Source organism: Rhinoderma darwinii, assembly GCF_050947455.1.
Source record: "Rhinoderma darwinii isolate aRhiDar2 chromosome 2 unlocalized genomic scaffold, aRhiDar2.hap1 SUPER_2_unloc_22, whole genome shotgun sequence".
In the NCBI taxonomy this organism is placed as follows: domain Eukaryota; kingdom Metazoa; phylum Chordata; class Amphibia; order Anura; family Rhinodermatidae; genus Rhinoderma; species Rhinoderma darwinii.
Window position 1 is genome coordinate 345,854 of NW_027461688.1, and position 25,165 is coordinate 371,018.

A 25,165-nucleotide genomic window follows, 5' to 3' on the forward strand; every position below is an offset into this window, starting at 1 on the left:
CTGCAGAATCTGGGCAATACGTATTAAGTTGCGTTTCTGTGATAAATCCTTTTGTGTTATAAAAAAAATGGTATAAAGAGGATTTTCTGACAAAAAAAAAATGTAAATTTCACCTCTACTTTGCTCTAAATTTTTGTGAAACACCTAAAGGGTTCATAAACTTTCTACATGCTGTTGTGGATACTTTGAGGGGTCTACTTTCTAAAATGGGGTATTTGATAGGGGTTTCTAATATATGGGCCCCTCAAAGCAACTTCAGAACTGAACTGGAACCTAAAAAAATAAATAAATGAGGCAATACTTCGCTTCTTACATTATACTGATAATGAGCCGTGCCCACCCCGAGATTACCCCAGTTTTCACCGTTTGTCTAAACGGAGACCCCTATTAGACCGTTCCAGTGCCCGGTTTTCCCAAGCATACACCCCCGAGAAGTGTATTTCTATTGATGAGTCCCTGGTACATTTTAAAGGGAGGGTTCAATTCCGCGAGTACCTACCGGGTAAGAGGGCAAGGTATGGCGTGAAGATGTATAAGCTGTGAGAGTGCATCAGGGTATACCTACAGGTTTAGGATATATGAAGGAAAGGCCACCCCCAAACCAGACTGCATCCTGGACTACAATAGGTACATGGGAGTGATGGACTTGTAAGATCAAGTCCTGAAGCCCTACAGTGCCATGCGGTGTGGTATAAGAAGCTGGCCGGGAACATCATATAGATGGCTTTGTACAATGCGTACGTGCTACGTCGATGTGCAGGCCAGACGCGAACTTTCCTGGAATTTCAAGAGGTGATTATCAAGAACCTAATCTTTAGGGACCAAGAAGGGGGGGCACCCAGTACTTCTGGAAGCGGGGCCACACGCATCGTACCAGGGCGGCAACACTTTCCAGGAGAAGTTCCCCAAACTGGCAAGAAGGGAAAAAGTCAAAAGAGGTGCAAAGTCTGCTATAAGAGGGGGATAAGGGAGGACACAATATATCAATGTGACACGTGTCCCGAATAACCAGAGCTCTGTATGAAAGTGTTTTAAAATTTATCATACATCCCTTGGTTTATAATTTACCCCAATTTTACTTACCCTGATGCACTCCGCACAGCTTATCCCCCCTCGTCTTTCCCCTCTGGGCCCTGCTGTGTGTCCAGGCAGCTGATAACAGCCACATGTAGGGTATTGCCATACCCGGGAGAACCCACATTACAGTTTATGGGGTGTAGGTCTCCGGTCAAAATGGTCACTACACCTCTAGATGAATGCCTTAAGGGTGTAGTTTTTAAAACGGGGTCACTTCTTGCGGGTTTCAACTGTACTGGTACCTCAGGGGCTTCTGCATACATGACTTCGCACTAGAAAATCCCGAGTAGGCCAAATGGTGGTCCTTTCCTTCTGAGCCCTCCCATGGGCCCAAACGGCAGTTTATCACAACAAATGGGGTATTGCGGCACTCAGAACAAATTGCGCAACAGAATGGGGTATTTTGTTTCTTGTGGAAATAAGAAATTTTCAGCCAAAACTACATATTATTTGACAAAAATAATTTTGTTTTCATTCCCAGCCCAATTCAAATAAGTTCTGTGAAGAAACTATGGGGTCTAAATGGTCACATTACCCATAAATGAATTCCTTGAGGGGTGTAGTTTCCAAAATGGGGTCACTTCTGGTGGGTTTCCATTGCTTTGATACCTCTGGGGCTCTGCAAATGTGACATGGCACCCGAAAACCAATCCAACAAAATCTGTACTCCAAAGAACACACAGCGCTCCTTCCCTTCTGAGGCCTCCCATGGGCCCAAACGGCAGTTTATCACCACAAATGGGGTATTGCCGCACTCAGCACAAATTGGGCAACAAAATTGAGTATTTTATTTCTTGTGAAAATAAGAATTTTTGAGCTAAAATGACATATTATTGGAAAAAATATATTTTTTTTAAATTCCCAGCCCAATTCAAATAAGTTCTGTGAAGAAACTATGGGGTCTAAATGGTCACATTACCCATAAATGAATTCCTTGAGGGGTGTAGTTTCCAAAATGGGGTCACTTCTGGTGGGTTTCCATTGCTTTGATACCTCTGGGGCTCTGCAAATGCGACATGGCACACGAAAACCAAACCAGCAAAATCTGTACTCCAAAGAACACACAGCGCTCCTTCCCTTCTGAGGCCTCCCATGGGCCCAAACGGCAGTTTATTGCCACAAATGGGGTATTGATGCACTCAGGAGAAATTGGGCAACAAAATTGAGTATTTTGTTCCCTGTGAAAATAAGAAATTTTGGTAAAAAATTACATCTTATTGGAAAAAATGACATTTTTTTAATGTCACAGCCCAATTGAAATAGGTGCTGTGAAAAAACTGTGCGGTCAAAATGCTAACAACAACCATAAATGAATTCCTTGAGGGGTGTAGTTTCCAAAATGGGGTCACTTTTGGTGGGTTTCCATTGCTTTGATACCTCTGAGGCTCTGCAAATGCGACATGGCACCCGAAAACCAATCCAACAAAATCTGGACTCCAACAAACATATAGCGCTCCTTTCCTTCTGAGCCCTCCCATGGGCCCAAACGGCAGTTTATCACCACAAATGGGGTACTGCCACACTAAGGACAAATTGGGCAACAAAATGGGGTATTTTGTTCCCTGTGAAAATAAGAAATTTTGATCACAAATGACATTTTATTGGAAAAAATGACATTTTTTTCATTTCAGAGCCCAATTCAAATACGTGCTGTGAAAAAAATGTGCGGTCAAAATGGTAACAACAACCCTAAATGAATTCCTTGAGGGGTGTAGTTTACAAAATGGGGTCACTATTGGGGGATTCCTACTGTTTTGGCACCTCAACACCTCTTCAAACCTGGCATGCTGCCTAAAATATATTCTAATAAAAAAGAGGACTCAAAATGCACTAGGTGCTTCTTTGCTTCTAGGGCTTGTCTTTTAGTCCACGAGCGCAGTAGGGCCACATGTGGGACATTTCTAAAAACTGCAGAATCTGGACAATACATATTTAGTAGTGTTTCTCTGGTAAAACCTTCTGTGTTACAGAAAAAAAAATGAATAAAATTGAAATTCAGCAAGAAAAATGAAATTTGCAAATTTCACCTCCACTTTGCTTTAATTCCTGTGAAATGCCTGAAGGGTTAAAAAACTTTATAACTGCTGTTTTGAATACTTTGAGGGGTCTAGTTTTTAAAATGGGGTGTTTTATCAGGGTTTCTAATACATAGGCCCCACAAAGCCACTTCAGAACTCAAGAGGTACCTTAAAAAAAAGGCTTTTGAAATTTTCTTAAAAATATGAGAAATTGCTGTTTATGTTCTAAGCCTTGTAACGTCCAAGAAAAATAAAAGAATGTTCAAAAAACGATGCCAATCTAAAGTAGACATATGGGAAATGTGAACTAGTAACTATTTTGGGTGGTATAACCGTCTGTTTTACAAGCAGATGCATTTAAATTCTGAAAAATGCAATTTTTTCAAAATTTTCTCTAAATTTTGCAATTTTTCACCAATAAACACTGAATATATCGACCAAATTTTACCACGAACATGAAGCCCAATGTGTCACGAGAAAACAATCTCAGAATCGCTTGTGTAGGTTTAAGCATTCCGACGTTATTACCACATAAAGTGAAATATGTCAGATTTGAAAAATGGGCTCTGAGCCTTAAGGCCAAAACTAGGCTGCGTCCTTAAGGGGTTAAGGAGTGATATTGGTCTATAGCTTCCACATTGTGAGGCATCCTTACCCTCTTTAGGGATAAGAGTAATATGTGCTTCTAGGGCTTGACCAGGAAGTTTCGAGCCAGTGAGAAGTGAGTTACAGAGAGAAGTAAATGGTGCTATTAATAACTCTTTAAATTGTTTATAGTAGTTTATGGTGTAACCATCTGGGCCCGGGCTTTTACCTGACGGGATAGAATGAAGGACTTTTAGCAGCTCTGCAGGGAAAAAAGGTGCCAGCAGTTCTTGGGCATTATCATCTGATATGCGTGGAATGACAATGGAGTCTAAAAATGAATGTATAGCATGTTTGGTGGGTGTAGATGATGTGTCAGCTACTGTAGAATCTGTAAGATTATACAGGTTCATATAAAATTTCTGGAATGCCGTGGCAATGGAGGTTGTATCCGTAACAAAATTCCCTGGCTTTTGTGCAATACGGTGAATGAATGCTTTATCTTGATAAGTTTTAAGGAGAGCGGACATCGTCTTGTTGCCTTTGTCCCCATGTGCATAAAATTTAAACTTCGATATTTGTAACAGTCTGGCTGATTTAATGTTCAGTAGATCTTTAACTTTATTACGTAAAGAGTATAATTTGTCTTTAGTGGTTTCCGCTTGGGTACGCTTGTGAAGGTTTTCTAACGAGGAGATTTGTGAGAAGAGAGCATTTAAGAGCTCTGACTTCTGTTTTTTAATATATGTACATAATGAAATAAGCTCCCCCCTTAAAACTGATTTGTGTGCTTCCCAAGTGATAGCAGGTGAGACATCTGCTGTAATATTGGTGTTAAAGTAATTTTGTATATGTGTCTTTATAGAAGATTGGTGAGAGGGATCAGCCAACAGAGTATCATTGATCCTCCAACACCATTGGCCTTTAGGAATGTCTGCTAATGTCAGAGTAGTATGAATCGGTGCGTGATCTGAGAGTAAAATATTTCCTATATCAGTACGTATTATAAAAGGAACTTGGGATTGAGAAATGAAGATATAGTCCAACCTGTGGTATCTATGGTGCGTATGAGAGAAATAGGTGTAGTCCCGGTCAGAGGGATGTAGTAGTCTCCAAGTATCTGACAGGTGTAATGCATTTAAAGTCTTACGTAATTTAGTCGTATATCGGTATGAAGTGGAAGGATTCCCTGTGGTATCCAAGAGTGGGTCTATGGGAACATTAAGGTCACCTCCCACTACTAAAACACCCTCAGCAAATTGTTTGAACAGTTGTAAGGTCTGAACTATCCATTGGGTTTGTTGGGAGTTAGGTGCATATAAATTTGCAATCGTGTAAAGGGTATTACCTATGATGCTCTTAACAAATAAATAGCGTCCTTCTGGGTCAACCATTTCAGCAACCCATTTGAAAGGTACACTTGTATGGAAAAGTATACTTACTCCTCTACGCGAGGATGAGTAGGTGCTATGGTAAACATTCGAAAAAACTTTTTTCCTTAAATTTGGAATTTTGTTATGTCTAATATGTGTTTCTTGTAACAGGGCGATTTTTGTTTTATCTACAAGAATTTGGTGTAAAATTTGGCTTATTTTCCTTGGATAGTTCAGACCTCTTACATTAAATGAAGTAATTTTTAGTTCCGCCATGAGTTCTTTGTAAATGAAATAACAGATCGGCACCTATAACCAATAGTCTTATGGTAGAAATCACCTATTGACTTTGATAGGAAAAAAGGGGTAGGAAAGGAGGGGAGGGAAGGAATCAGTGGAGAAGAATATAAACAAAAGAAAAATAATACAGGGGTTGTCAGCACCCCTAAGGACAGCAACAATTTGCAAGAATAATAATACATAGTAAAATTGTAGCTAGTCCTTATCCACAGTAGAAAATCGTGAGGTACATAGAAATCCTGTGGAACTGAATACACGTTAGTCATATACCAACAAGTATACCTTACACTGAAAGAACATACCAGAACATATGGTAAAAGGTTACATATTAATGCATGTATAAGCTCAAATCACATTATGTAGAAGAGAAACAGAGAAGGAGAACCATAAACTTAATGTGAAATAGTATGGAAGAGAGTCACTCACCACACTTCTCCCACAAACTTAGCGGGGAAGCGGGTCGGTCAGGAATCCATTCGGTGGCTTTTGTGAAGACAGTCAGGTGTCCAGTTGTCTAGCACGGGTTTGGGCTTTCTTGGTTTTGGGCGAAGAGGCTTTTGAGGTTTGGTTCCAAAATGAGGGACTTGGCAAAGGTGGTAAGGCCATCATAGTAGACGGAAGCCACGACGGGATATCTATGGGCGGGATGTCCAGTTTCTCCCACGCAGCTGCCAAATCCGCAGGTTTTCTAATGATAATTTGGTGACCATCTTTGGATATGGCAATGCCAAACGGAAAGAGCCACTTAAATTGCATTTTTTTCTCTCTCAGAGCATCTAATAATGATTTGAGCACTCTCCTCTTTGCTAGAGTTGAAGGAGCAATATCTTGGAATATTTGAATCGTAGAGGTTCCATAGGTCAATGTGTTCTTATTTCTTGCAGCTTTCAAAATTGCAGCGGTATCTGTATAACTTAGCAAACCGCACACTATATCTATATAGGTTTGGCCCGTAGTGCTCTGTGAATACGTTCAATTATGATGGATTTGGCCGCCTCAGGGCTTAACAGGTCAGAAAAGATATCCAGAGCTAGTTGAGGTAAATTATCGTGTAGAATTGATTCTGGAAGTCCCCTGAGCCTGATGTTATTTCTGCGGCTTCGGTTTTCCTGGTCTTCAATACGTAGTAGAGATTCGTTAATACAATCTTGTTGATGGTCGAGAACACATTTGACTTTTGCATTATAATGCAGTAGAGCATTTTGCGTATCTTCCACAGTTTCAACCCTGGTGCCCATGCTACGAAGATCAGATTTGATATCTGCAAGGTCTTTTACTAGTGGCGTAAGAGCTTGGTATAGTGTCCTTTTTATAAAGCCTCTTGATGCTGGAACCACACGAGAGTCATCCCCAGTATCAGAGTTACCGCCTGTGCTATCCATATCGGAGTCGTCCTCCATAGGATTATCATCAGATAGTAACTGTGCTTGCTTAGATTTACTAGCTGGTGAAGCTGTTAACTTTTTTCTTAAGAATTTATCAAGATCTGCTTGCGTTTTATGGGACTTAGGGGTAGGCGCTGCTTCTCGGATTTTATCTTTTGACGTTTTAACCATTATAGCGTAATAAGGTCTGAGTAATCAAATGTTCTGGCGGTTTCAGTAACAGGTAAGTATTCAAGCCAGCATCTGTATAGCGAAGTTTACAGGATTAATCTCTCACAGAGATTTATGGTATAAAGGCTAATGCACTGTATTAGAGCTTGTGACAGTGTTGTAGTATAGAGCAAGGTAAATCAAATCAGCCGCTCTGTAAGATGGCCGCCGGTTACAGTCCCCTTCCCCCACTCACCGGAAAAGTCCTGCAACGCGTGCCGGCCCGTTTCTGTGTGCTGTCGCTAGGCTGGGACTATGTCCTTATCTAGTGTACCTCCGGTTGTACGGGACCAGCTGCCGGGGAGGAGGGGATGGCTGCAGAGACCCGAGTGTCTGGCGTCCGCAGAAGTCCACTACCACAGCCGCGTGTGGAGTAGGCTGCCGTTTCAATCTTATGCGGTAAGTTGTAAGACTTTCTCCTATGGGCCCAGCAATGGTGTTATATGGTGGTAGGGAGATGTCATGTTGTATCTGGAACACCGGGGGTGATTTCCTTGGACGGATGAAGTGAGATTTCTTTCTCGTGGTCGGAGCTCTCACTCAACACGTCTTTCCACCATCAGCGCTAGGCCACGCCCCGATAGCCAGGGGTTTGAAACTATTTTTTTAAGAATTCTGTACTGACTGGATTTCCAGATTATGAGGTCCTAGGCTATAGGAACTTTAGTATTTGCTGCTATTTACAATAAGTGACACAAAAGATTGGTAAAGACACCAATTTTGGAGATGGAGAGGCAAGGCTGAAGAGGAGGAGGAGGCCTTTATTGGAAGATAACAATTCTTGTGTTGTTATGTTCAAACGTCTTATCTAGTAAGTTTCCCATAGGAAGGCATTGGGAATAGAGACATATTTTTTTCAAAATTCCATGTAGGTGTCGTGGTATGGCACCATTTGCTTGTTAGGAAGTCATATGAGTTTATTTTACATGATGGTGTTCATTATGTTATTTTAGTCTTTGAAGCCAGTGACTCCATAGGGACTTGTTTTTTGATTAAATTTGCCACCAGTCTCTACTTATTTGTCCCAGAGTAGTATGTGATATCTCATAGGCAGGGATTTGAAACTATTTTTTTAAGAATTCTGGACTGACTGGTTTCCTGGATGATGAGGTCTTAGGCTATGGGAACTTTACTGTCTGCTGATTTTTATAATAAGTAACGCAAATAATTGGTAAAGACACCAATTTTGGAGATGGAGAGGAAAGGCTGAAGGGGAGGAGGAGGCCTTTATTTGAAGATAACAATTCTTGTGTTGTTATGTTCAAAAGTCTTATCTAGTAAGTTTCCCATAGCTCGCTATCTTTTTTTCCAAATTCTTCATGTACCCACTATCTGACAAATATAATAGAAGTAGCATTATTTACTCACCTAATATTCCAAGAGCTGTTTTACAAATGGTTGGAGACTCATATGTATATTGGGCTTAAAGCCAATGCCTGTAGTGGTGCCATAGGTTTAGATAAAGAACTAGGACTGAAGCAGATTTTGAGAGCTTTTGTGTGATGATAAATTGTGTAGACTTAGGATATCCAGACCTTGTACGTTTTCCAATGCGTAGCTATCATGTGTTGTACTATAGAATCAATACATTTTGTAAAAAAAGTGCTTGTAAAGGAGAATACACTTCTGGGTGAATTAATTCTGTGTTTTCCTGTTTACTGTAAAAAAGTTGGGATTTTTTGGTATAGTTTTCAATTTTGTTTTATACTTGCACACATTTCATGTTAATGTTGTACTCTCATTTGATTTTGTTTGGTTGTGTATAATCATGGAGATTTTATCTAGATTCTTTTACTATATTTTATATGTTATTCTGTTACATTGAAGTTAGATGTACCTCAAATCATTATAGTTACATTGGTAATATGGTGAGATTGCTATCATATCACTGTGTCATTTCCATTATGTTCATCTAATTTCCAATGGAGATGTCTGGTCAGAAGTGGTTTGTTTGGTTCAGTTGCTGGGCCCTCCTTGGATATTGGTGCTTCATGTGAAGTGGAATAACTTAGGGTAGGTCCCTTTAGCTGGATTTGGTCAGGGCAATAAAGAGAGATGTAATGCTTATGTTATTGCTCCTCTCTCTCAAGGTAAAATTGTGTGGTCTGAGATGGTATCATGTTTGTTTTGGAGAAATACCACAGACCAATAACCTTGAAAGCTATTGGGAATAAAGAGGTCTGCTTTTTTCTAAATTCTGTGTAGGTGTCATAGTATGGCGCCATTTGCTGGTTAGGAAGTCATCTGATTTGATTTTAGTGATGGTGTTCACTGTGTTTTTTTAGTCTTTGAAACCAGTGACTCAACAGGGACTTGGTTTTGGTAAATTTGTCACCAGTCTCTACTTCTGTGTACCAGAGTAGTATGTGATATCTGATAGCCAGGGGTTTGAAACTATTTTTTTAAGAATTCTGTACTGACTGGATTTCTGGATTATGAGGTCCTAGGCTATAGGAACTTTAGTATTTGCTGCTATTTACAATAAGTGACACAAAAGATTGGTAAAGACACCAATTTTGGAGATGGAGAGGCAAGGCTGAAGGGGAGGAGGAGGCCTTTATTTGAAGATAACAATTCTTGTGTTGTTATGTTCAAAAGTCTTATCTAGTAAGTTTTCCATAGGAAAGTATTGGGAATAGAGACATATTTATTTTTCAAAATTCCATGTAGGTGTTGTGGTATGGCACCATTTGCTTGTTAGGAAGTCATATGAGTTTATTTTACATGATGGTGTTCATTATGTTATTTTAGTCTTTGAAGCCAGTGACTCCATAGGGACTTGTTTTTTGATTAAATTTGCCACCAGTCTCTACTTATTTGTCCCAGAGTAGTATGTGATATCTCATAGGCAGGGATTTGAAACTATTTTTTTAAGAATATTGGACTGACTGGTTTCCTGGATGATGAGGTCTTAGGCTATGGGAACTTTACTGTCTGCTGATTTTTATAATAAGTAACGCAAAGAATTGGTAAAGACACCAATTTTGGAGATGGAGAGGAAAGGCTGAAGGGGAGGAGGAGGCCTTTATTTGAAGATAACAATTCTTGTGTTGTTATGTTCAAAAGTCTTATCTAGTAAGTTTCCCATAGCTCGCTATCTTTTTTTCCAAACTCTTCATGTACCCACTATCTGACAAATATAATAGAAGTAGCATTATTTACTCACCTAATATTCCAAGAGCTGTTTTACAAATGGTTGGAGAATCATATGTATATTGGGCTTAAAGCCAATGCCTGTAGTGGTGCCATAGGTTTAGATAAAGAGCCAGGACTGAAGCAGATTTTGAGAGCTTTTGTGTGATGATAAATTGTGTAGACTTAGGATATCCAGACCTTGTATGCTTTCCAATGCGTAGCTATCATGTGTTGTACTATAGAATCAATACATTTTGTAAAAAAAAAGTGCTTGTAAAGGGATATACAATTCTGGGTGAATTAATTCTGTGTTTTCCTGTTTACTGTAAAAAAGTTGGGATTTTTTGGTATAGTTTTCAATTTTGTTTTATACTTGCACACATTACATGTTAATGTTGTACTCTCATTTGATTTTGATTGGCTGTGTATAATCATGGAGATTTTATCTAGATTATTTTACTATATTTTATATGTTATTCTGTTACATTGAAGTTAGATGTACCTCAAATCATTCTAGTTACATTGGTAATATGGTGAGATTGCTATCATATCACTGTGTAATTTCCATTATGTTCATCTAATTTCCAATGGAGATGTCTGGTCAGAAGTGGTTTGTTTGGTTCAGTTGCTGGGCCCTCCTTGGATATTGGTGCTTCATGTGAAGTGGAATAACTTAGGGTAGGTCCCTTTAGCTGGATTTGGTCAGGACACTAAAGAGAGATGTAATGCTTATGTTATTGCTCCTCTCTCTCAAGGTAAAATTGTGTGGTCTGAGATGGTATCATGTTTGTTTTGGAGAAATACCACAGACCAATAACCTTGAAAGGTATTGGGAATAAAGAGGTCTGCTTTTTTCTAAATTCTGTGTAGGTGTCATAGTATGGCGCCATTTGCTGGTTAGGAAGTCATCTGATTTGATTTTAGTGATGGTGTTCACTGTATTTTTTTAGTCTTTGAAACCAGTGACTCCACAGGGACTTGGTTTTGGTAAATTTGTCACCAGTCTCTACTTCTGTGTACCAGAGTAGTATGTGATATCTGATAGCCAGGGGTTTGAAACTATTTTTTTAAGAATTCTGTACTGACTGGATTTCCGGATTATGAGGTCCTAGGCTATAGGAACTTTAGTATTTGCTGCTATTTACAATAAGTGACACAAAAGATTGGTAAAGACACCAATTTTGGAGATGGAGAGGCAAGGCTGAATACCCTCTCTGACGCTACACTGGAGGGTGGACAAGACAGTACACCCATGGCAAACTGGGCCAGTTCTTGCCAATGATCCATGGGGTCTGGGATTAGCATTTCTGACGGAGAAAGGGCACAGTCCAGGTACGAGTGAACCTGGTTGTTTAGGTGCTGCACCTGGTGATGGTGAACATCCCTTTGGTGACTACGATGTGTGTCAGGTCGGGGTATTGGATGTAAAAATGTTGTCATCATATTTTCCAAACTGAATTGGCTGCTGCTGCTGCTGCTGCCGCGGCTGCCGCCTATTGCAGAGGTAGCTCTGCCAGAGGCGGTGGAACGATGAGACAGTGGGGAGCGGAGAGTGGCCCCCCGGTCAGACATGCTTGCAGCAGGTGTTTGCCGTTTGAAAGCCGTGACAAGCTGGCTGCATAGCTTCTCTCGATAATAAGCCAATTTTGCCTCCCTCTCGGAAGGCACAAAAAACTCCCCCATTCTGGCTTCATACCGAGGGTCTAAAAATGTGGCTATCCAGTACTCATCTCTTTGCTTCATGCTAAGGGCATGACCACACATGGCGGAATTCCTCCGCAACTGTCCGCATCAATGCCGCACAGAATCTGCGTTGCAGATTCTGCAGCGGATCTGCACAAAATGTGCAGAAAATTGATGCGGACTGGCCGCTGCGGACTGCAGGAAAAGTGCTTCTCTTCTCCCTATTCAGTGCAGGATAGAGAGAAGGGACAGCACTTTCCCTAGTGAAAGTCAAAGAAATTCATACTTACCGCCCGTTGTCTGGATGACGCGTCCCTCTTTCGGCATCCGGCCCGACCTCCCTGGATGACGCTCCAGTCCATGTGACCGCTGCAGCCTGTGCTTGGCCTGTGATTGGCTGCAGCCGTCACTTACACTGAAACGTCATCCTGGGAGGCCGGACTGGAGACAGACGCAGGGAGTTCTCGGTAAGTATGAACTTATATTTTTTTTTACAGATACATGTATATTGAGATCGGTAGTCACTGTCCCGGGTGCAGAAACAGTTACTGCCGATCGCGTAACTCTTTCAGCACCCTGGACAGTGACTATTTACAGACGTCTCCTAGCAACGCTCCCGTCATTACGGGAGCCCCATTGACTTCCTCAGTCTGGCTGTAGACCTAGAAATACATAGGTCCAGCCAGAATGAAGAAATGTCATGGTAGTAAAAACAATACGCTCCGCAGCACACATAAGATCTGCGGACTTCATTGCGGAATTTTGACTCTCCATTGAAGTCAATGGAGAAATTCCGCCATGAGTCCGCAACCAGTCCGCCACTGCTCCGCAACAGACAGAGCATGCTGCGGACACCAAATTCCGCTCCGCAGCCTATGCTCCGCAGCGGAATTGTACGCATCGTGTAAACGAACACTGCTAAATTAAAGTGAAAGTCAATGGAGAAACGGCTCCGCTGCGGATTAACGCTGCGGAGTGTCCGCAGCGGAATTTAAGTGAAATTCCGCTATGTGTGAACCCGCCCTAACAATACGACAGTCAGCGCGCAAGTAACGAAGCATACAGCTTGCCATCCTGGCCAGCGTTTCAGAGGGCCCGGTTGGTTCCTTCTCCGCCCCATACTGCCATGGTTGTCCATCATCAAGTTCGTCGTCAGACTCGTCATCACCACCATCACTGTCATGTTGTGCGGCTTCCTCGTCCCCTATCCCTTCCTGTGATTCCATCTCCAAATCCGGCTCCTCTTCAGGTCCTGTTTCCTCATCCTCATCCTCCTCCTCCTCCTCAACATCCATAGCCAGATGTGATCCTTCCTCCATCCTTTGCTGAATCATCACTGTGAGCGTTTGCTCCATAATGAATATCAGCGGTATAACATCGTTCATTCCGCTAGCGTCACGGCTCACAAATCGTGTGGCCTCTTCAAAGGGCCTCAAAACGCGACATGCGTCTCTAACCAGCTGCCAGTGCCTGAGCTCGAAATTACACTGGCTCCAAACGCTGCCCGTCTGCTGCATCAGGAAATCATTCACGGTTTTCTGCTGTTCGTACAGACGGTCCAACATGTGCAGTGTGGAATTCCAGCGTGTTGGAACGTCGCAAATCAGGCTGTGTTCTGGGAGATTGTTTTGACGCTGCAAGTCCAGGAGGGCGTGCTTAAATGCATACTAACGTCTAAAGCGAACGCAAACCTTCCTGGACATGGCCAGCACACCCTTCAAACCAACATATGACTTTAAGAAGCGTGTTATGACCAGATTGATCACATGTGCCATGCAAGGAGCGTGTGTCAGGTGACCTAGGCCCAGTGCAGCCACAACGTTCTTGCCGTTATCAGAGACAACATTGCCCAGTGTGAGTTTCAGAGGAGACAGCCAGCGTGCGATTTCCTCCTTGATGCAGAGCAGCAGCTCCTGCCCTGTGTGGCTTTTCTCGCCCAGGCTCAGCAGGTGTAAGACAGCGTTGTGGCGCTTCACCTTGCACCTATGAAAAGAGGAGGGAGGAGGAGTGGAAGATACGCTGTGTCCTGTCGGGGACGGGAAGGAGGAGGAGGAGGAGTAGGAGGAGGAGGATGGTAGGCGCCTGGTGTCCGGAGTTGAACCAGAAAGATACAAGCGTGGAGGTGGTAATGCCTGGCATTGCTGCGGTGGTGCATCGGACTGCAAAATATTGACCCAGTGGGCCGTGAAAGACATGTACTGTCCCTGCCCATAGTTGCTGCTCCACGTGTCGACGGTGGCATGTACCCTGCTGCACACGGATAATTGCAATGACTGGCACACCTTTTCCTCCACATGCTTGTGCAAGGCAGGGACAGCTGTTTTGGAGAAGTAATGTCGGCTAGGTATTCGCCACCTAGGCTGAGCGCACGCCATCAATTGCTTGAAGCCGGCGGAGTCGACCAGGTGGTACAGCAGCGACTGCACCACCAACAACTTAGCCAGGTGTGAATTAAGCCGCACGACAAGTGGATGACTGGGTATATATTGTTGCTTATTGGACAACGATTCCATAATGGATAAGTGACGGGACGTAGGAGGAGCACTAGATGACAGTGATGATGATGATGACAACGACATGGTGGATAAGGCCTGGCTACTACTTAGATGACAGGGACGCGGAGCAGCAGCAGCAGCAGCGGAAGAGGGGTCTTCATTAGATGTACATGATGGTGGGGCATGTTGATTGTCCCACATGGCCTTGTGATGTCGTTCCATGTGTTTACGTAGAGCAGTAGTTCCTACATTGCTGCCCTGCCCACGCCTTACATTCTGCTTGCAGATACGGCACTGTGCCATGTTTTCGTCCTCCGGGAAGGTACAGAAAAATTGCCACACGGCAGAGTACCGTAAAGAGGTAGTACCACGTCCACCACCACCACCACCACCACAACCACCCAAGCTTGCCCCTTGTCTGGCAGGCTTTTTTCGGGAGCCTACACCAGCATCTGTGTCGCCGTCACCGGCTCCTGAGCTGACCCTACCGCTGCAACGTTTTGCAGATTGACTTCTGCCCCTACCTCGGCTTGGCTGTTTATCACGTCCAGTGCCGCCACTACTACCCTCCTCCTCTGACGCCGTCATCACCTCGTCACCTGGTTCCCACGTCCTGTCTAAAAAACATCATCATCATAGCCTTCCTCATCATCCCCGCCACTTCTGTCACTGTGTTGTGAATGTGATGTGACATCATGGCGGGCTCCATGCCCCCCCTCATTACTGCGTCTGCCACCACGGCTACCACCACCAACACCCCCACTACCGCAGCTATGCGTCTCGGTCACCGCTTCCACCTCCACCACCGCTGCAACACACTCCGTTGGCTGACTCGCGGAAAACAAATCATCATCATCATCACTATGTTGTTCAGTATCTTCCTTCGCACCCGAGGAGATGTCTCTTAGGACTCTCAGGAAAGATGGCTTCCCGCTAGGAAGGGGGAGCGAAGACATAGATGAAGGAATGGAAACGCTAGAAATACCTATATTACTACTGTCACCGTGCCAAGGAACTGTAGAGGATCTGGAATCCAACGAAACCTGGCTTGAAGCCAGATCGTCAGAGTCTTCCTGCTGAGATGACCGCGAGCCAGCCAACCAGTCCACAATGGCCGTATTGTCTAAAGTAACCTGCCCACCGGAGGAGATGGACAAGTCTGGCTTGCTGATACTACTACCAGCAGGCACATGGCAGCTGCTACTAGTGGAACTGGGCACATGTCTTGTGCCACAAATGCTGGTACTGGGTGTGGCACCAACAGATCCAACATTTGGACTGGAAGAGGAGACGGCATGAGTGTTTTTTCCTCTACCCCGTCCTTTCACAACCTTTTTTTTCCCAGACATTTCAGAGCCCCTTCTAAAAGCGTATTCACACACTAACACTGGCTTGGCAAATGGCAATGAATGAGAATTTCAATCAGCCTCGCTGCAGTGCACTCAGGGAATGCTGGGCCTTGTATTACTACTTGGCTGCCTGTATCGCAAGTTGGGTTGTTTGTTATGTTAACGGCCGGGGATGAGCCCCTTCTATAAGCGTATTCACACACTGACACTGGCTTGGCAAATGGCAATGAATGAGAATTTCAATCAGCCTCGCTGCAGTGCACTCAGGGAATGCTGGGCCTTGTATTACTACTAGGCTGCCTGTATCGCAAGTTGGGTTGTTTGTTATGTTAACGGCCGGGGATGAGCCCCTTCTAAAAGCGTATTCACACACTGACACTGGCTTGGCAAATGGCAATGAATGAGAATTTCAATCAGCCTCGCTGCAGTGCACTCAGGGAATGCTGGGCCTTGTAGTACTACTAAGCTGCCTGTATCGCAAGTTGGATTGTTATTCCTGTTAACGGCCAGGGATGAGCCCCTTCTAAAAGCGTATTCACACACTGACACTGGCTTGGCAAATGGCAATGAATGAGAATTTCAATCAGCCTCGCTGCAGTGCACTCAGGGAATGCTGGGTCTTGTAGTACTACTAGGCTGCCTGTATCGCAAGTTGGATTGTTATTCCTGTTATCGGCCAGGGATGAGCCCCTTCTCAAAGCGTATTCACACACTGACACTGGCTTGGCAAATGCCAATGAATGAGAATTTCAATCAGCCTCGCTGTAGTGCACTCAGGGAATGCTGGGCCTTGTATTACTACTAGGCTGCCTGTATCGCAAGTTGGGTTGTTTGTTATGTTAACGGCCGGGGATGAGCCCCTTCTAAAAGCGTATTCACACACTGACACTGGCTTGGCAAATGGCAATGAATGAGAATTTCAATCAGCCTCGCTGCAGTGCACTCAGGGAATGCTGGGCCTTGTAGTACTACTACTACCACTACTACAAAGGCTGCCTGTATTGCAAGTTGGATGCAACAGGGATGAGCCCCTTATAAAAACGTATTCACACACTGGCTGAGTAGTGAGTAGTGGATGAGCCCCTTCGATTTCTGGATTCCTGCCTTTTAGATTCCTAAAGCTTTCCCTTACTGCACAGAGATGCTATCGCTACAGCTCCTGTCTGTAAAATGGCCGCTGAGCTCCGTGCATAGACTTTTATTGCAGGCTTGAGCCCGCCCCTATGCTGCCTCCCGATTGGCTGGGAGAGCCGTTTGCAAGGCATTATGGGGTAGCCTGATGTCAGGTGATCTTGTGAAATCCTCCATTTTAGATGTAACATGTGGCAGGCGCCAAAAATGTAGCCGGGTTTGGTCAAAACGGGTTTGGCCGAACCCGGTGAAGTTCGGATTCGCTGCGAACCGAACTTTTCCTGAAGTTCGGACCGAAACCGGGTTCGGTTGTCCCGATTCGCTCATCTCTATTCAAATGTCTTATCTAGTAAGTTTCCCATAGGAAGGTATTGGGAATAGAGACATATTTATTTTTAAAAATTCCATGTAGGTGTGGTGGTATGGCACCATTTGCTTGTTAGGAAGTCATATGAGTTTATTTTACATGATGGTGTTCATTATGTTATTTTAGTCTTTGAAGCCAGTGACTCCATAGGGACTTGTTTTTTGATTAAATTTGCCACCAGTCTCTACTTATTTGTCCCAGAGTAGTATGTGATATCTCATAGGCAGGGATTTGAAACTATTTTTTTAAGAATTCTGGACTGACTGGTTTCCTGGATGATGAGGTCTTAGGCTATTGGAACTTTACTGTCTGCTGATTTTTATAATAAGTAACGCAAAGAATTGGTAAAGACACCAATTTTGGAGATGGAGAGGAAAGGCTGAAGGGGAGGAGGAGGCCTTTATTTGAAGATAACAATTCTTGTGTTGTTATGTTCAAAAGTCTTATCTAGTAAGTTTTCCATAGGAAGGTATTGGGAATAGAGACATATTTTTTTTTTCAAAATTCCATGTAGGTGTCGTGGTATGGCACCATTTGCTTGTTAGGAAGTCATATGAGTTTATTTTACATGATGGTGTTCATTATGTTATTTTAGTCTTTGAAGCCAGTGACTCCATAGGGACTTGTTTTTTGATTAAATTTGCCACCAGTCTCTACTTATTTGTCCCAGAGTAGTATGTGATATCTCATAGGCAGGGATTTTAAACTATTTTTTTAAAGATTTCTGGACTGACTGGTTTCCTGGATGATGAGGTCTTAGGCTATGGGAACTTTACTGTCTGCTGATTTTTATAATAAGTAACGAAAAGAATTGGTAAAGACACCAATTTTGGAGATGGAGAGGAAAGGCTGAAGGGGAGGAGGAGGCCTTTATTTGAAGATAACAATTCTTGTGTTGTTATGTTCAAAAGTCTTATCTAGTAAGTTTCCCATAGCTCGCTATCTTTTTTTCCAAATTCTTCATGTACCCACTATCTGACAAATATAATAGAAGTAGCATTATTTACTCACCTAATATTCCAAGAGCTGTTTTACAAATGGTTGGAGACTCATATGTATATTGGGCTTAAAGCCAATGCCTGTAGTGGTGCCATAGGTTTAGATAAAGAACCAGGACTGAAGCAGATTTTGAGAGCTTTTGTGTGATGATAAATTGTGTAGACTTAGGATATCCAGACCTTGTACGTTTTCCAATGCGTAGCTATCATGTGTTGTACTATAGAATCAATACATTTTGTAAAAAAAATGGCTTGTAAAGGGGTATACACTTCTGGGTGAATTAATTCTGTGTTTTCCTGTTTACTGTAAAAAAGTTGGGATTTTTTGGTATAGTTTTCAATTTTGTTTTATACTTGCACACATTTCATGTTAATGTTGTACTCTCATTTGATTTTGATTGGCTGTGTATAATCATGGAGATTTTATCTAGATTATTTTACTATATTTTATATGTTATTCTGTTACATTGAAGTTAGATGTACCTCAAATCATTATAGTTACATTGGTAATATGGTGAGATTGCTATCATATCACTGTGTCATTTCCATTATGTTCATCTAATTTCCAATGGAGATGTCTGGTCAGAAGTGGTTTGTTTGGTTCAGTAGCTGGGCCCTCCTTGGATATTGGTGCTTCATGTGAAGTGGAATAACTTAGGGTAGGTCCCTTTAGCTGGATTTGGTCAGGGCAATAAAGAGAGATGTAATGCTTATGTTATTGCTCCTCTTTCTCAAGGTAAAATTGTGTGGTCTGAGATGGTATCATGTTTGTTTTGGAGAAATACCACAGAATAATAACCTTGAAAGGTTTTGGGAATAAAGAGGTCTGCTTTTTTCAAAATTCTGTGTAGGTGTCATAGTATGGCGCCATTTGCTGGTTAGGAAATCATCTGATTTGATTTTAGTGATGGTGTTCACTGTGTTTTTTTAGTCTTTGAAACCAGTGACTCCACAGGAACTTGGTTTTGGTAAATTTGTCACCAGTCTCTACTTCTGTGTACCAGAGTAGTATGTGATATCTGATAGCCAGGGGTTTGAAACTATTTTTTTAAGAGTTCTGTACTGACTGGATTTCCGGATTATGAGGTCCTAGGCTATAGGAACTTTAGTATTTGCTGCTATTTACAATAAGTGACAGATAAGATTGGTAAAGACACCAATTTTGGAGATGGAGAGGCAAGGCTGAAGGGGAGGAGGAGGCCTTTATTTGAAGATAAAAATTCTTGTGTTGTTATGTTCAAAAGTCTTATCTAGTAAGTTTTCCATAGGAAGGTATTGGGAATAGAGACATATTTTTTTTTCAAAATTCCATGTAGGTGTCGTGGTATGGCACCATTTGCTTGTTAGGAAGTCATATGAGTTTATTTTACATGATGGTGTTCATTATGTTATTTTAGTCTTTAAAGACAGTGACTCCATAGGGACTTGTTTTTTTATTAAATTTGCCACCAGTCTCTACTTATTTGTCCCAGAGTAGTATGTGAAATCTCATAGGCAGGGAATTGAAACTATTTTTTTAAGAATTCTGGACTGACTGGTTTCCTGGATGATGAGGTCTTAGGCTATGGGAACTTTACTGTCTGCTGATTTTTATAATAAGTAACGCAAAGAATTGGTAAAGACACCAATTTTGGAGATGGAGAGGAAAGGTTGAAGGGGAGGAGGAGGCCTTTATTTGAAGATAACAATTCTTGTGTTGTTATGTTCAAAAGTCTTATCTAGTAAGTTTCCCATAGCTCGCTATCTTTTTTTCCAAATTCTTCATGTACCCACTATCTGACAAATATAATAGAAGTAGCATTATTTACTCACCTAATATTCCAAGAGCTGTTTTACAAATGGTTGGAGACTCATATGTATATTGGGCTTAAAGCCAATGCCTGTAGTGGTGCCATAGGTTTAGATAAAGAAACAGGACTGAAGCAGATTTTGAGAGCTTTTGTGTGATGATAAATTGTGTAGACTTAGGATATCCAGACCTTGTACGTTTTCCAATGCGTAGCTATCATGTGTTGTACTATAGAATCAATACATTTTGTAAAAAAAAAGTGCTTGTAAAGGGGTATACACTTCTGGGTGAATTAATTCTGTGTTTTCCTGTTTACTGTAAAAAAGTTGTGATTTTTTGGTATAGTTTTCAATTTTGTTTTATACTTGCACACATTTCATGTTAATGTTGTACTCTCATTTGATTTTGATTGGCTGTGTATAATCATGGAGATTTTATCTAGATTCTTTTACTATATTTTATATGTTATTCTGTTACATTGAAGTTAGATGTACCTCAAATCATTATAGTTACATTGGTAATATGGTGAGATTGCTATCATATCACTGTCATTTCCATTATGTTCATCTAATTTCCAATGGAAATGTCTGGTCAGAAGTGGTTTGTTTGGTTCAGTTGCTGGGCCCTCCTTGGATATTGGTGCTTCATGTGAAGTGGAATAACTTAGGGTAGGTCCCTTTAGCTGGATTTGGTCAACTCAGGGCAATAAAGAGAGATGTAATGCTTATGTTATTGCTCCTCTCTATCAAAGTAAAATTGTGTGGTCTGAGATGGTATCATGTTTGTTTTGGAGAAATACCACAGACCAATAACCTTGAAAGGTATTGGGAATAAAGAGGTCTGCTTTTTTCAAAATTCTGTGTAGGTGTCATAGTATGGCGCCATTTGTTGGTTAGGAAGTCATCTGATTTGATTTTAGTGATGGTGTTCACTGTGTTTTTTTAGTCTTTGAAACCAGTGACTCCAGAGGGACTTGGTTTTGATAAATTTGTCACCAGTCTCTACTTCTGTGTACCAGAGTAGCATGTGATATCTGATAGCCAGGGGTTTGAAACTATTTTTTTAAGAATTCTGTACTGACTGGATTTCCGGATTATGAGGTCCTAGGCTATAGGAACTTTAGTATTTGCTGCTATTTACAATAAGTGACACAAAAGATTGGTAAAGACACCAATTTTGGAGATGGAGAGGCAAGGCTGAAGGGGAGGAGGAGGCCTTTATTTGAAGATAACAATTCTTATGTTATGTTCAAAAGTCTTATCTAGTAAGTTTTATATAGGAAGGTATTGGGAATAGAGACATATTTTTTTTGTCAAAATTCCATGTAGGTGTCGTGGTATGGCACCATTTGCTTGTTAAGAAGTCATATGAGTTTATTTTACATGATGGTGTTCATTATGTTATTTTAGTCTTTGAAGCCAGTGACTCCATAGGGACTTGTTTTTTGATTCAATTTGCCACCAGTCTCTACTTATTTGTCCCAGAGTAGTATGTGATATCTCATAGGCAGGGATTTTAAACTATTTTTTTAAGAATTCTGGACTGACTGGTTTCCTGGATGATGAGGTCTTAGGCTATGGGAACTTTACTGTCTCCTGATTTTTATAATAAGTAACGCAAAGAATTGGTAAAGACACAAATTTTGGAGATGGAGAGGCAAGGCTGAAGGGGAGGAGGAGGCCTTGATTTGAACATAACAATAATTGGGTTTTAATGTTCAAAAGTCTTATCTAGTAAATTTCCCATAGCTCACTATCTCTTTGCCCAAATTCTTTATGTACCCACTATCTGACCAATATAATAAAATAATTATTATTTACTCAGCTAATATTCCAAGAGCATTTTTACAAATGGTTAGAGACTCATATGTATATTGGGCTTAAAGCCAATGCCTGTAGTGGTGCCATAGGTTTATAGATAAAGAACCCGGACTGAAGCAGATTTGTAGAGCTTTTGTGTGATGATAAATTGTGTAGATTTAGCATATCCAGGCCTTGTTTGTTTTCCATTGTGTAGCTATCATGTGTGTTACTAAAGAATCAATACATTTTGTATCTGTAGAGCTATAAAAAAAAAGTTCGATTGGGGTTAGAAAGGGGTGTACTCTTCTAGCTTAATTAATTCATCTGCATTTTCCTATTTACTGTAAAAAAGTTGAGATTTTTGGTATAGTTTTAAATTTTGTTTTAAACTTGCACACATTTCATGTTAATGTTGACCTCTCATTTGATTGTGATTAGTTGTGTATAATCATAGAAATTTGCCAGAGAAATGTCCAAGACCAATAACCTTGGAACGTATTGGGAATAGAGATGTCTGCTTTTTTCAAAATTGCATGTAGTTTTCGTGGCATGACACCTTTTGCTATTTAGGAAATCATATGATTTGAATTTACGTGATAGTTGTCACAATTTGTGGGTATGTGTTCCCACTAGGCCGCACTGCAGTAGTGGAGTAGCAGCTGGCCAAACAACAGTCTATACAAAGTCCTAGCACAAGATTACCTAAAATAGTCCAGAAAGTAGCAGATACTTAGGCACAGATCAAACTTGAAGGTAGATCACGCCACACATGGAGGATGATATCAGGCATGGCAGATGACACCAGACTTGACAGGTGGCACAACACAACTCCAACACTAAATAAGGCTCAAGAACAAAAGGATACAGGTAGCAGGGCACCGGAAGACTGGGAACAGGATACGACTAAGGGACCATTTGTTAAAATTAACATGGGAATACACAGCAATGCTCAGGCAAGGAGTGAAAGGGCAAGGCCCTTTTTAAAATCTAGGGTGATCTGGGGATAATTAATTACATGTGCGCACGCTGGCCCTTTAAAGTCGGGAACGAGAGCGCGCACCCTAGTAGTCACTGCAGGTCAGAGCGGATGCATGTGCTGGTGTCTCTGGGGAGGGAGACGTCGGCAGGAGGAGAGAGGTCTGTGGTCACGGCCAGCAGCAGGTAAGAGGAGGCGATCAGTGGCAATGGGTATTTATTCTTGACCGTGAACTGGTTGAGACTACGGTAGTCAATGCAGGGTCGAAGAGATCCGTCTTTATTTTTAACGACGAAGAACCCAGCCCCGGCCGGGGAGAAGGATTCTCCTATGAAGCCCCTCTCCAGATTCTCCTTGACAAAGGCTGACATGGACTGGGTCTCCGGCAAGGAGAGAGGGTATACCCATACACGGGAAGGTGAAGCATCTGGGACCAGTTCAATCGGACAGTCGTAAGACTGATTTGGGGGAAGCATCTCAGCTTCCTTCTTGCTGAAGACATCTGCAAACTAAGCAAAATGAGGAGGTAATGCTGCTAATGAATGAGACAGAGGAGGCTGGACAGGGTGAATCTGTAACAGGCAGCGGTGGAGACATTTGGAGCCCCATTAGAGAACTTCTCCGGAATTCCAGTCCAGGGCTGGGGCATGCAACCGGAGCCAAGGCAGATCCAGCAAAATAGGATTGACGGCTTTAGGCAAGACAAGAAATTGAATCAGTTCAGTATAAACGGCTCCAACTTGGAGCTTCAGTGGCTTGGTCTCAGACACGATCGTATCAGGCAGAGGAAGTCCTTTCACTGAGGCAACAGCCAGAGACGTCTCCAAAGGGATTGTGGGTAACAGGAGATGATACACTAGGTCTTGTTGGATAAAGTTTGCCACGGACCCTGAGTCCAGGTAGGCAGAGACCCGGTGCGTCTTCTCGCCGGACACTATGGTTACGGGAATGGACAGTTTGGGAGCAATTTTTATTCATTTAGCGCCATTCCGCCTACAGTTGTCTCTCCAACCAATTCTAGGCACTGGAGTTTTTTGGCTTCTGGGGACACAAATGCACATAATGGCCCCCGAGGCCGAAATACAGACAGAGTCTCGAAGTGTGTCCGTGTTGTCTCTCCTGGACTGACAATTTGAGGAGGTCCACTTGCATAGGCTCCTCTGGTGGAACAACGGATGAGGGCAGCAGGGGTTGCTGGAAAGTAGGAGCCAACAGAGGGGATTTTATTTCCCGGCCAACCTCTTGGGACCGTTACTGGATCCTCATGTCAATCCAGGTGGCCTGAAGAATGTCCCTGCCAAAATGTTAGCCAGCAAGGCCTAGTTGTTGCAGGTTAGTTCTGCAGCCAGGGTACGGAACTGAATGGAGTACTCACCCACGGAGATGTCTCCCTGGCGAAGGGTCAGCAGAGATGCAGCTGCAGAAGAGACTCTCCCAGGTTCCTCAAATACTGTATGAAAAGTCTGTAAGAAACACTGTAAGTCATGGGTCTCTGGTCCCTGACATTCCCAAATGGGTTTCGCCCATACCAGGGCCTTGCCAGTAAGGAGAGAGATTATGAAGGCGATCCTTGAATCATCAGAAGCAAAGGCCTTGCATGCAGTCTGAATTGGATCTGGCATTGGTTCAGAAATCCCCTGCAGGTCCTCGGGTCTCTGTCATAGCAAGGAGCTAGTGGCAGAGAGAATAAGGGATAAACACTGGTACTGACATGAGGCATAGCAAGAGGAACAGCAGGAGCAATAGAAGCAGTTGCTGTGAAGACTGCAGCTTGCGCATCCAACCGATGTGAAATGGCATTTACCGCCTAAATGGTTTGATCCTGTCATGACCGGAGGTCTCGCATGTCTGCTTGCATGACTTGTGACGTCGTCATGCTATACGGTTGACCAGTGGGGTCCATAGCCTGAGTGTACTGCCACGATATGTGGGTATGTGGACTCACTAGGCCGCACCGCCGTAGCAGAGTAGAAGCTGGCCAAACAACAGTCTATACAAAGTCCCAGCACAAGTTTACCTGAAATAGTCCAGACAGTAGGCACAGATGGAAGTTGAAGGTAGATGACGCCACATGTGGCGAATGATATCAAGTGTGGCAGATGACACCATACATGGTGTATGACAGCAGGCGTGACAGGTGGCACAACACGACTCCAACACTAAATAAGGCTCAGGAGCAAACACAGCATGGGATACAGGATACAGGTAGCAGGGCACGGAAACACTGGTAATAGGATACGACTAAGGGACCACTTGCTAAGACTAACATGGGAATACACAACAACGCTCAGGCAAGGAATGAAAGAGAAGGGCCCTTTTAAAAGTCCAGGTTGATCTGCAGGGCAGGGCAAATGCATGTGCTGGCGTCTCCGGGGAGGGAGACTTTGGCAGGAGAAGAGAGGTCTGCGGTCGTGGCCATCATTTTTTTAAGAATTCTGGACTGACTGGTTTCCTGAATAATGAGGTCCTAGGCTATGGGAAATTTACACCCA